The 13819-nt window shown below is 52.3% G+C and overlaps 1 protein-coding gene across 1 annotated transcript in view; it reads left to right on the top strand.

Annotated features, from left to right (window-relative positions):
• Nucleotides 1-13819, top strand: part of LOC137438053 (prostaglandin E2 receptor EP4 subtype) — a 51797-nt gene that overhangs the window by 17632 nt on the left and 20346 nt on the right. The gene's annotated exons all lie outside the window — the stretch shown is intronic.

Below are 13819 nucleotides of genomic sequence, written 5' to 3' on the forward strand. Positions count from 1 at the left end.
TTGAACAAAGGAAACGTGTAAAAAATTGTGTTCGACGTTGGCACATTATGTGCGGACAAGCGGACAAACAGACAAACGGACCCAAATGCAATACCTTCTCCTGAGGAGAGGATAACAAGAGGCAATGCATAAATCAAAACAGAACTGTCTATGTGGGATTCAAAACTGGCATCCCAGCATATGTATTTAGTTTGGAATGCTAGACAGGCCAAGCTTTGCTGCTGTTTCTTATCTTACTATAATTCACCAAATGTCCGTCCGTCCGTTTGAAGGTACCGCAAAAACGGCTCAACCGATCGCAACGATATTTTGGGTGGATATTCCTGGAACCACTGGGAGTAAAATAGGCTATATTGTTTTTCCAATTTTCGAGTTTTTCCGAACACGATGGAATAATAGCCGGCGAAGCCGGTGTTGTCAATAAACGCGTACGTATTATGTCGAAAACCAGATTATGCTGTATCCCTTGGCTTGAGAATTCCGAAGCGCAATGGAGGCCGCCATCTTGCGGATGCGGAAGTATGCATAACAAATTGAAAAACGTTCAATAGGAGTTTCTTTCACCCGTCGTTGTTTGATTCACAATCTTATGCACATCTAATTGATAATTAAAATACTTTAAGACCAACCTCGGCCTGCACGGGCCTGGTTATCTTCAACGAAAAGCGTCACCAAACACCGGAACCAATGAGATTCGAGCATTTGAAAAAATATTTCTAAAACCAAATCACACAATGGAGGCCGCCATCGACCGGATGCGGAAGTTTGCATAAAACAATTGCGAAAAAGTTCAATAGGAGTTTGTTTCACCCGTCTTTCTTTGATTCACAATCTAATGCACCTCTAATTTGCAATTAAAATACGTTCAGACCAATCTCGTTATCTTCAACGAAAATCGTCACCAAACACCGGAACCAATGAGATTCGAGCATTTGAATGCATAAAACAATTGCTAAAAAGTTCAATAGGAGTTTGTTTCACCCGTCTTTGTTTGATTCACAATCTAATGCACCTCTAATTTGTAATTAAAATACGTTAAGACCAACTTCGTTATCTTCAACGAAAATCGTCACCAAACACCGGAACCAATGAGATTCGAGCATTTGAAAAATATTTTTAAAAAGCTTATTACGCGTTTCGGAGGGTGAAAACGGCGTCAAATATTCTAAAATTGACGAAGAATTATTTTTTAGAAATCTCGCGGCCGTAGGGAATAGTTTTTCACGGCCGGAAATATCCGAAGTTGAGACGGAATTCACCGAATTAATCAAGAAGTAAATTTTATCAATATTAATCTCATCCAGAATGCAAATGGTACCTACTACACCTACTACACCTACTACACCTACTACACCGACGGTACCTACTACACCTACCTACTACCAACTACCTAACCTGATGCCACAGAGATGGGTAAAATAGTGGCAAGAGGCTTTGGCTTCGCCGGCTCATTGCGGCTTTGCAGTCGGGTACTTGTAGCCAGCGAAGCCGGTGTTGTCAATAAACGCGTACGTATTATGTCGAAAACCAGATTATGCCTTGGCTTGAGAATTCCGAAGCTCAATGGAGGCCGCCATCTTGCGGATGTGGAAGTATGCATAACAAATTGAAAAACGTTCAATAGGAGTTTCTTTCACCCGTATTTGTTTGATTCACCATCTTATGCACCTCCAATTTATTATTAAAATACTTTAAGACCAACCACGGCCCGCACGGGCCTGGTTATCTTCAACGAAAAGCGTCACCAAACACCGGAACCAATGAGATTCGAGCATTTGAAAAAATATTTCTAAAACCAAATCACGCAATGGAGGCCGCCATCGACCGGATGCGGAAGTTTGCATAAAACAATTGCGAAAAAGTTCAATAGGAGTTTGTTTCACCTGTCTTTCTTTGATTCACAATCTAATGCACCTCCAATTTGCAATTAAAATACGTTAAGACCAACCTCGTTATCTTCAACGAAAATCGTCACCAAACACCGGAACCAATGAGATTCGAGCATTTGAAAAATATTTTTTAAAAGCTTATTACGCGTTTCGGACGCTGAAAACGGCGTCAAATATTCTAAAATTGACGAATTATTTTTTAGAAGTCTCGCGGCCGTAGGGGATAGTTTTTCACGGCCAGAAATACGGTATAAGCGGTTTACATAAAGAAAGAAAGCTCGGTTTGATTAACGACAGTCACACATTGCCGTTGCAACGGCGCTATCGTCTGATCTGTCGGCACTGATCTTACTGCAAGCTAACTTCTTCTGGTGGAGGAAGCCGCCGTGCCTGGAGAGAACCGGCCCTGACAGCGACTGAAGTTAGAAGACTACACACATACTGTGAAAACGTATGTTAAGCCCAGTTAAAATTTCTTAAAATAGGCCTTAAGCTAGCACATCGTATAGTTACTTCCTTAAGCTTCTTGTGACATTTATTGTATGTAGGTATTGGGGAGGACTGTCTGCTCTTCTCTTTTACCAAGTCTTACCAGGTACGGTACCTACACCGACCTACTATCAACTACCTAACCTACTGATGCCATCGTGATGGGGAAAATAGTGGCAAGAGGCTTTGGCTTCGCCGGCTCATTGCGGCTTTGCAGTCGGGTACAAGTATTTACCGATATGAACAGTGATGTGGCTTTTGTTGAAATTCTACAAATACTGTTTATTCTACGTACCAGGAGAGAGTATATTGACTCCTGACGAACTCTTCCTATATAAACGTGCGGCTCCGAAGTAACATGGCAGCGTGTGCAAAGCGACTGAGAAACAGGTGCAGCAGCCACTTCCGTGTTACAGATTCGGCGCGCACTCTTCACACATAAACGTGCGACTGAGAAAGACGTGCAGCGGCCACTTCCGTGTTACAGATTCGGCGCGCACTCTTCACACATAAACGTGCGACTGAGAAAGACGTGTAGCGGCCGCTTCCGTTTTGCAGAATTCAATCTTTTTTCAAAATGGGCGCCATGTACCGTTTAGATTTTGATGAATTGCGTGTGATATGATTCAACGGATGTTTATATAAATCGTTTAAAATAAAAAAAGCCTTCAATTTCTGATATTTTGCCTTTTCATTGGGGCCTCCCAATTGAAGCCCCGCCCATAGGGCGGGTACCATTGCTAGTGTCTATAAATACAAAAACCTTTAAGTTTTATTTTTCCAACTGGCAAAGAACATGTTCTTACGAGTGGGTTAATTAAATCAGAATTATGGATGGGATTACTTTTGATACCCCAAAGCAAGGAACGACACAATAAGATCCAAATTTACATGGAGAGTCAGGATGCTCTCTCAAACCTGAACCCTGGTACTATGACCCTTTTTTATCCCCTAAAGTCTAAACTCTTCTGCGCTTCATGGTCCGTCCCCCGTGCCCCCCCCCCCCCCACCTCAAACCACACTTCGAGTACAACCACCAGTTTTCAACTCATTCCGTCCAGCGGTTTAGGGGTTAGCAAAGTCTTAGCAACGCTCGACAAGTGAGTGCATGCCAAGAGGCTACAGAGCCCTGACGCAGTCTGCCAGATACGTCTCTTCCCACCAAAAGCCTCACCATCTAACTCGTGGATCAGATTCTTCTTCACATTGTCTCGTGACCTCTCGAGACAGATTGCCGCTGTAACCTCCCCCTAAAACTACATGGTATTAATTATTTAAGGAAGCCGTCACAGTTCGATGCCGTCCGAGATTTATTATACAAAGAGTAAGAATTGTAATACAGGTATGTGTGTCTTCTCTTCTTGTTCTCCCCATCCCCCTTTGCCTTCGATTATTGATTAAACCTTTTTCTCACCACTGGTCTGTCAGCCTCGTGTGCGGTTCAATTTGGAATAATAACCGCAAAATTAAAGAGTTAAATTTGCAGCTGTTGGAAATTTGGCACAAAATCCTCATCACGAGGCTGTAAAATTGCTACCCCGGGGTTCGCTCGGCCCCAAATCCTAATTAGGGGAAAGTGGTACAAAATGGACCCCTTGGGTCATATGGACCCCTTGGTATATTCCACCAGCAGCAGCTTGTATCCTCCTACCATTTGTATCCTCCTACCTCCTACCATTTGTATCCTCCTACCTCCTATCCTCCTACCTCCTCCTTGTATCCTCCTACCCCCTACCATTCTCGGCTGCTGGTGGAATATACCAAGGGGTCCATATGACCCAAGGGGTCCATTTTGTACCACTTTCCCCTACAATGGGGAAATTACCGTTGGCGGCAGATCTCGTTGGAGGTCAGAAACCTAAAAAAGATCTGTTCAGTTTTCCCTGCGAATTACGGAAGGTCTCTGAGGACAATCCGTTTCTAAATTTGATAGTTCAGGTGGAAGACTTGACCACATGCCCACCAGTTGTCTCATGGAAAGCTGTTTCACTGGGGAACGGGAACTCGATAGTGTTACATTGGTTAGTCCACCGTTACATTGGTTAGTCAGGACCTGGATCAGGACACTGATCTGAATCTGGTGACTATTACAATATGTACATGGATGCCAATGGATCTCGCCTGGCGGGTAAAATTGGGAATAGATTCGAATAGTTATTTAATAGTGCGTGTTGGAATAGGTGTCCTGTAAATGCTGTAATTAAAGAGGTAATGTTGAGCACGTGTTCAGAAGATCTTGTCCTCCCCTGTCAGAGTGTTTGTGTCTAAGACTCTAAGCCCCACCTTTCCCCCCTCCCTACATTCTGCCGCATTTCCCCAATGTGTATCAGCCAAAATGTATTTTTCCACAACCAGCAGCAATAAAACCATCTCAGAGCAGACAGCGAACCATGTGGCCTGAGTGGGGGAATGGTGGGGCGCCCTCTGATGCACAGCCAATGAGAGCATACCACTGCTCTCCCGAAGCCCCCATCCCCACTCGTGGTTGCTGCTGGTTACGGGTTCCTGGTGATCTTTCTCTTTGGCTGCATCTCTCTCTGTCATGCCTGATTGTGTGCATTGTCCCTGTTGGTTTGTGGTGCAGTGGTTTGTGTTGTTTCCATGCCCAGAGGGAGGAACGGCTCCCGTCGGATTACCTAGACCGGAGTGTGCCGACCCCATGGGCACCAAGACTGCCCGGAAGCAGAGCTCGCGCCACAGGTTATTTTGTCTCGTCAATCGACTGCTGTGTCTCGTCTTCCCTGCATGGAATAATTAAGTTATCCATTTAAGCCGTCAAAGTCCCGATGGTGTGTTGTTATTCATTTATAATTAATTTGTTATTTCTGTGACCGTGGCTGTGCTCTTCTCTCCCTCTCCCTCAGAAAAACAAATATACCACCTGCACGATCTCCTGTTAGTGACGACTGCAGAAAGAGACCATGCACCGTCCATAGGGAAAATCAAACAGTTATTTACTGCAGTTTCCGGTGCGCAAAAAACTAACTTGAGAGTCTGCCGCTGCGATACGTTCCTTCTTTGTTAATACTTGTGTCGAGCGACCCCTGAATAATCATATTGCGTTTGATGAGCCACTCAGACCTGGCGCCAAAACTCCAACGGTCGTCAACCGACCCACATGGGGGTTATAATGCCAACAAACCAAACCAAGCACAGCCAACACACACCAATGCTGGAACAGGTTTTAATAATAGGGAAGGCTGGAAGAAAAAGGAGGAAAAGGTGGATGAGAATGATGAGGAGGAGGAGGAGGAGGAGGAGGAAAGAAAAAAAAAGAAGAAGAAGCATGTATTACAGTTTATAAACAGTCCCTTTAAATTACCACGTGCCCAAAATATCACATTTAGCTTAACCGTAACTTCATCCCATTCATACCACAGATAGGAGAGACAGGACACAAGAAAGCTTCTCCTCACACCGGAGTTGGCTTGGGGTATGTCGTGGCTTGGGGTCGGCCATGACTTGGAGTCGGCCATGGCACTGAGTTCGGTCCTTGCCAAATTGCCCCTGCCGCGATCGTCGGCACACCCGTGCTTGCTGGCATGGACCTCAGCACCTCAAACTCCAATGCCAACAACCAAATCGCGACCCAAAACAAACCGATAGATACATAACAACCAACTCCAACACTCCAACACCAACCCAATAGATGGATAACCACAACGACACAACATGGCTGCAGCTCTCCCCTATTGTTCCCTGCCATGCCCCTTCACACCCACTTACCCAGCGACAACCTGTTCATTAGCCCAACATATGAATCGAACCGTGCCAAGATACGCCCACCACTGCTGAGTGTAACCACAGCGGCCTTTGCACACGTCGTGCAGCTGAGAGGGGTTAAGAAAGCCATGCCGTGAATCAGGGCACACTTGCTGGCGGGCCTATTCTGTCAGTTTGGTCATGGAAGACATATAGGACAGACGAGCAGAAAACCCGGATCCACCGGGCTGTTCCAGAGGAATTGGTTCCTATTATAGTGTGGAATATTTAGGGAGTTTGACAGGAATGTCCTTTGGCAGCACAATGACAAGGAACTGTGGAAATTGGGCATAATGTAAAATGTGACTTCAAGTCCTCAATACCCCTTTCTTCTTCAAACCCTCCTCCCAAACCCCAAATCATCAAGCTCCACTCCCAAACTCCAAGTCCTCGACCTTCTCCTTCCAACCCGAAGGCTTCAATCCCACTCCTGCCATCCACACTTCAAGCCTTCAAACCCCCACCCCACCACAACTCCTCCACCCCCACAACACCCAACCTCCCCCTCCCTCACCAAAAGCCCTACCCCACAACCCCACCCCCAAAATATAAACCTCGCCCTCCTCACTCTGCCCATATTTTCTCTCCCTACACCTTCCGACCCCCAACCACCTGTCCTTCTCCCCCCCCCCCCCCCCCCCTCCCTCAGAAATGCAAAAGCACATTCTTACATCAGACAGATCTAGATAGACAGACAATACAAAATTGCATTACACAGACATTACACAAGGGCATTCTTACTACAGACAGACTGTCACACATACATGGACAGGTAGATAGATAAACACAGACAGATAAATAGACAAGATAGACAGACATACACACAGACACATAGATAGATAGACAGACATCGAGATAGATAGACAGATACACACAGAGATAGGTCGGACAGACAGGGGCACATAGATCGATATTGTCGCGCGAATGCCCTCGGTTAATACCCTGGGCTCGCGGATGGCCAAACGAACTTTAATGGGGGCGTTTATTCAATGACAGATTCGACTATGCTAGCACGGGAGGAGGAAGGAAGAGGAAGAAGCAGCGAAAGCTCTTACCTGTAGCGATCTCACTGGCAGCTCCGATCCTGTAGGAAATGAACTCAAAACGAACACGGGGGTAAAATGTTCAAGAAAGAAAGATTTATTACGGAACCCGAGAACAATGGAACGCGACGATAAAAACTAAACCCCTTATTGAGCGCTCTTACACACACACTTCAAATACACACGATGGGAGAACGAATTAAAGGAACCATTGTTTGCGCATCTGTGCTTATCTGTCTGGATGTGCAGCGTCCGTCGTCCAACGCGGCTCCGGTTGGCGTGAAGAAAGGCCTCGATGTGCCCCCGCTCTCCCACGGCCAGGCCCCGAGCCACCCGCTCGCCCTGGTTTCGTCTGCTCCAGCAGCAAGCCTTGCTCGTACGTGGACGCCAGGGAGGAGAATCAATGGCGCTCTAACGTCCGTCGTCAAGCAGGCAAATTCGCAGATGGCACAGGAAGAAAAGTCCAAACGGAACGAAAAGCAAGGGCAGAAGGAAGGTCTGGGAAGGGCAGAAACCAAAGCGAGAGCGAGAGACAAAATGCCGGCGAGCGAGTCGTCTTGTCACTTGCGGTGTGATGTCAGCTCTCTCCCTCTACCAACCAGTGCCTCGCTTCTTTGTAGTCTTTCCCGCCTTCTGACGTCACCGGCCCTTGCCCTCTAATCAGCGACCTGCTTTTAAGTAGTGGTTTTGCACCTTCCGCACTGATTGGCCGAGGTGTCCACGGTCGGTGGCCAATCAGTGTGCCGCTTCCTTCCACCTTCCTTTCACCAATCAGTGGCCAGCTTCTTACCCCAACCAATCACACGTTCTCCTGGGCGTGGCTATTGCTTGTTGGTTCTTCCAAAGTCATTGTGGCGGCGTGGAATTATTTAATGTGTGGTGCGCTAATGGGCCTATCTAATGTCTATGGTATGTATTGCCGTAAAGGACACTGTGATGCTCACCGAGGGAACGGCACACAAGGGAATTTTACCCATAATCCCTGTACTAATTAGCATGCCCTGCCCCTCGTGGTGGGGACAAAGATACAAGCTTAATCCGACATTCGGGCTACACACAGAACTTATTACAGGTGAGGTTCCCTATCACGACAGCCGGACACCTACCTATGCAGATCTACCTGGATCTAGATATTCCTCTACCCCTAATTCATAACAATATACAGATAGACAGATAGATAGATAGACAGGCAGGCACACAAACAGATAGTCAGTCAGTCAGTCAGAGACACACACACATACACACACACACACACACACACACACACACACACACACACACGATTGATAAATAGACAGACACCGAGGGATAGACAAACAAACATGCACAGATAGATATACAGACTGGCACAGAGATAGATAGAGAGCACACAGATAGACAGATAGATATATAGACCATACCTGCCAACCTTTTTTGAAAGAAAATCGGTAGGCTGGCGTGCGACCCGGGGGCATGCCCCCCCGGAAAATTTTCAAAAAAATGAAGCAAAATGGTGCAATCTCCTGCATTTTGAGACCACAGTTAGCTGAAATATATCAACATATTTTTAGAGTGAAAAAGAGAAAACTTAACATGGTTGATCTACTCACCAATCTTTATTTTTCTAAGACATCATGATCATCAGTCACGTTTCCATAAATTACTCACTGTCCAAGCTCTACATGTATGTGCCCATACATGTACACAAGAGTTTACATAAACTCACTGATACATCTTTATGAATGAAATGACTGGCCACTCTGATTTCATAACATATTTACAGTTTCACACATATTTACAGTTTCATAACATATTTACAGTTTCACACATATTTACAGTTTTCAGGTTTGAACAGTTAAGATGCACATTTAGCTATTCAGAGCCTGGTAGGTGGCAGATTTGGCCTTCTTAAGAAGGTCGGCATCTGGCTTCCACGAGAAGCAGCTGACTCCACCCGGCTTGAAGATGTTAATCTTCCCTGCCAGCAAACCACACAGAGTGTTTCTGACGCCATGGCTGTCCTCGTACACGCTTGACTTGGCGTGACCTTCCTTGCCGCGTCCCAACGTGCTCCTCTGATCAGTGGTCATTTTCTTGACCATGCTGAAAAGGGACTCCCAGTAGGCGTTACTGTGAGGGATCAGCAGGACGTGTTTGGCCAGTCTACAGAGCGATGGGTAAATGGGCTGGCTGGTGGCAGGGTCCGTCATCTTCTCCATGGCTGCCCAAAACACATCCACCCTCTCATCTGGGTCATATGCTGGCAGGGTGACATCTGACTGATATGTGCAGAACTCTCTGCACAGCGCATCTCTGTTCTCTTCTGGCGCAACAGATACAGGGAGCTGTTCAACCAGTGTAAGTAGGCTCTGCATGGAAGCTGTTTTGGAGGAGGCTGGGTCCACGATGACCGCATTCCTGATCAAAGGGTCCTGGAATGGGAATTTGTCCCTCATGTAGGTCAGGGAACCAACGTAGAACATTCGGACCTCAAGGTCAGGCACGAGTTTTGTAGAATGTAGAAGCAGCCGCGTGTAATACGATCTTGGCAGTGAGAAACGAACGCAAAACTGAAAAAACACTGTGGCGGACACAAAAGCCCACTGGCGTGGTGACATCATTCCGCGCACCAAGTGGGCGGTGGCCACGCCCGAGGGGTAGGCGTGGCCTCATGATATACACCGGGCGCCCAGCCCGGAGCAGTTCAGTGTTACAGTGTGCTCTTACAATAAAGACGTTTATATGTTACCGCTTGTCCGCTTCCTCCTTGCTCACAAGCAGCGCGCGTAACGCCGCGCTTTACTGGTGACCCTCGACGTTGGATCTGCCGTAGCGATCCTTCCGAACACGGCGCCATTGCAATGGCCAACGACAAGGCAATGGCGATTAAACTTCCCGAATTTTGGGAGGCCCAGGCCGAAGTCTGGTTCGTTCAAGCCGAAGCCCAATTTCAGCTTCGGCGCCTCACCAACGACGACATGCGCTACTGCCATGTCGTCGCCTCCCTCGGGCCCGGCACGGCCGCTCGAGTTGTGTCCGTCCTTCGCCACCCACCGGACGGCCACAAGTACGAGGCACTCAAGCGACTACTCCTAGCCACGTTCGGCCTCACAGACGACGCACGGGCCGACCGCCTCCTGGATCTCCCCGAGCTCGGTGAGACGCGCCCGTCAGTCCGAATGGACCATATGCTGTCACTGTTGGGCGACGAAGCCCCCGGTTCGCTATTCCGGGCGCTTTTCCGGCATCAACTTCCAGCGCAGGTTCGCCTCGCGTTGGCCAGGACCGAGCTAACGGAGCCCCGAGCATTGGCAGCCGAGGCGGACAGGTACTTCGCCGCTTCGGACACGCAGGCGAGCGTCAGCGTGGCCGTCACGGCCCTCGACGCTGATGTTCAGCAGCATGTTCCACAGCATCAGCTTCTACAGCATACGCAGCATGCTGATACGCACCTCGTGAACGCCGCCACGCCCCGCCCACTGCCGCGGCGAAAACCGCCACCGCGGGGAAACCCGCCAACTCCACCCGCCTGGCGGAGCCAGCCACGCTCCTCCAGCTCCACCACCTGGTGCTGGTTCCACGCCAAGTTCGGCCACGAAGCTCGGCGGTGTCATCCGCCGTGCTCCTTCAACGGGCCGGGAAACGCCCGGGCCGGCGCTCAATAGTAGCGATGAGCGCCGGCCGTTCGAGCAGCCTGCTGTTCATAACGGACACCTTCTCCGGGCGCCATTACCTGTGCGACACGGGAGCGCAGGTGAGTGTCATTCCCGCCGGCACGTCAGACAAGCACGCCGCGGGTGGGGGCCCCCGCGCTGCTTGCCACGGACGGGACGCCCATCCGTACGTACGGAAAACGCTGCCTCTCTCTGCGGTTTGGAGGGCAGGTTTTCCGAAGGACGTTCGTCACCGCCGACGTGCCCATGGCACTGCTTGGCGCGGACTTCCTGTGCGCTAATGGGCTCCTGGTTGACGTCAAGCGCAGACGTCTTGTCCAGGCCGAGACGTTCAGCTCGCTCGCTTGTGCGTTGCCCAGCTCAACGAGCGGCTTGCCAAGCGGCTTGCCGAACGATTCGGTTCCGGCCACGTTGGTCTGTACGCTTCCGGCAGCGGACGCATTCACCCGCCTCCTCGCCGGCTTCCCGGCCCTCACGCGGCCCACCTTCTCGGCGGGGGCCGTCAAGCATGGGGTGGCCCATCACATCCCCACCGTCGGGCCACCGGTCTACGCCCGGGCACTCCACCTCGAGCCGACGAAGCTGGCGGTGGCAAAAGCGGGGTTCGCTACCCTGGAGCGACTCGGCATCGTTCGGCGCTCAGAGAGCGCTTGGGCGTCGCCGCTGCACATCATGCCGAAGCCCGGCGGGGGATGGCGACCGTGCGGGGACTATCGCCGTCTCAATGACGCCACGACTCCCGACCGCTACCCCGTCCCCCACATTCAGGACTTTTCCGCCCGTTTGGCGGGCAGGTCCTTCTTCTCGAAGGTGGACCTCATACGCGGCTACCATCAGGTCCCCGTCAGGCCGGAGGACGTCCCGAAGACGGCGGTCATCACGCCATTCGGACTCTTCGAGTTCCTGCGCATGCCCTTCGGTCTGAAGAATGCGGCTCAGGCGTTCCAGCGACTGATGGACAGCGTCCTGCGCGACTTGGATTTTGTCTACGTCTACCTGGACGATATCCTCGTCGCCAGCGCGTCCCGCGAAGAGCACCTACGCCACCTCCGCACGCTCTTCGAACGCCTGGGCCAGCATGGCCTGATTGTGAACCCCGCAAAGTGCCGGTTCGGCGCCGCCACAATCGATTTTCTGGGGCACCGTGTCACCAGGCACGGAGCCGTCCCCCTGCCGGCCAAGGTGGAGGCGGTGAAGGGGTTTCCGCGCCCCCGCACGATCAGAGGGCTGCAGGAGTTCCTGGGCATGGTGAACTTTTACCATCGGTTCCTGCCCCGTATCGCCCAGCTCCTGCGCCCCCTGCACGAAGCTCTCCGAGGTAAGCCGGGCAAAGGCGACGTTACCTGGACCGAGCAGATGGACACGGCGTTCACGGGCGCGAAGCTCGCCTTGGCTAACGCCACCATGCTCGCGCACCCGGCGCCCGATGCACCGATCGCCCTCACCACCGATGCCTCGGACTACGCGGTGGGCGCGGTGCACGAGCAATGGGTGCGTGGAGCTTGGCAACCGCTGGCGTTCTTTAGCCGGCAGCTTCGCCCGCCCGAACGCCGTTACAGTACCTTCGACCGCGAGTTGCTCGGACTTCACTTGGCGGTCAGGCACTTCCGCCATCTGCTCGAGGGCCGTGCGTTCACTGCCTTCGTCGACCACAAGCCGCTGATCTTCGCGATGGGCAAGGTCACCGAGCCGTGGTCGGCCCGGCAGCAGCGTCACCTCTCGGCCGTGTCCGAGTACACGACGGACATCCAGCACGTCGCGGGGAAGGACAACCCGGTGGCGGATTGCCTTTCCCGGGCCGTCGCCCACGCAGTCCACCTCGGCATCGACTATGCCCGGATGGCAGTGGACCAGGCCGCTGACCCCGACGTCCAGGCCTTGCGGACCGCCGTCACGGGCCTCCGCGTCACCGAGGTGCCGTTCGACGGCGCGGGCGCGGCCCTCTTGTGCGACGTCTCCCTCGGGCGTCCTCGCCCCATCGTGCCCGCGGGCTGGCAGCGCCAGGTGTTTGACGCCATCCACGGCCTGTCCCACCCGGGCGCGAGGGCCTCCCAAAGGCTCATCGCCGACAAGTTCGTCTGGCATGGCCTCCGGAAGGCCGTCCGCGGCTGGGCCAGGACGTGCCTCGTGTGCCAGCGCGCCAAGGTGCACCGGCACACCCAGGCCCCGTTGGCCCTGTTCACGGTGCCGGAACGCCGGTTTGACCACGTCCACGTGGACCTGGTGGGACCTCTGCCCCCCTCGCGGGGTTTCACCTACGTCCTCACCATGGTGGACCGCACCACCCGGTGGCCGGAGGCCGTGCCCTTGGCGTCGACAACGGCGGCCGATGTCGCGCAGGCTTTCATCGCCACCTGGGTCGCCCGGTTCGGCGCCCCCTCAGACATCTCATCCAACCGCGGCCCCCAGTTCACCTCGGAGCTCTGGGGGGCGGTTGCGCAGGGGCTCGGGGTCCGGCTGCACCGAACCACGGCCTACCACCCCCAGGCTAACGGCCTGTGTGAGCGATTTCACCGCTCATTGAAGGCCGCGCTCCGGGCCACCCTCCGCGATGGCGGCTGGGTCGACAGGCTCCCCTGGGTCCTGCTGGGCCTCCGGACGGCGCCCAAGGAGGACCTGCGCGCATCCGCGGTGGAGTTGGTCTTCGGGCAACCGCTGCGGGTGCCGGGCGAGTTCCTCCCCGACTCCACGGCACCATGGTCCGCGGCACAGCAGCGCTCCGCTCTGCAAGAGACCGCCCAGAGGTTCGCCCCAGTGCCAACGGCATGCCACGGGCACCCACCGACGCACGTCGCCCCGGAGCTTCGCACGGCGGAGTACGTCTTCGTCCGCCACGATGCCCATCGGACACCACTGCGGCCCCCGTACGACGGGCCTTTCCACGTGCTGGAGACCGGGGCGAAGCACTTCACCCTGGACATCGGCGGTACTCCTGACCGCGTTTCGGTAGACCGCCTCAAGCCGGCCCACCTCGATGTGGACC

The sequence above is a fragment of the Myxine glutinosa genome, unplaced genomic scaffold (assembly GCF_964187855.1).
Source record: "Myxine glutinosa unplaced genomic scaffold, kmMyxGlut1.1 SCAFFOLD_1914, whole genome shotgun sequence".
Taxonomy (NCBI): Eukaryota; Metazoa; Chordata; class Myxini; order Myxiniformes; family Myxinidae; genus Myxine; species Myxine glutinosa.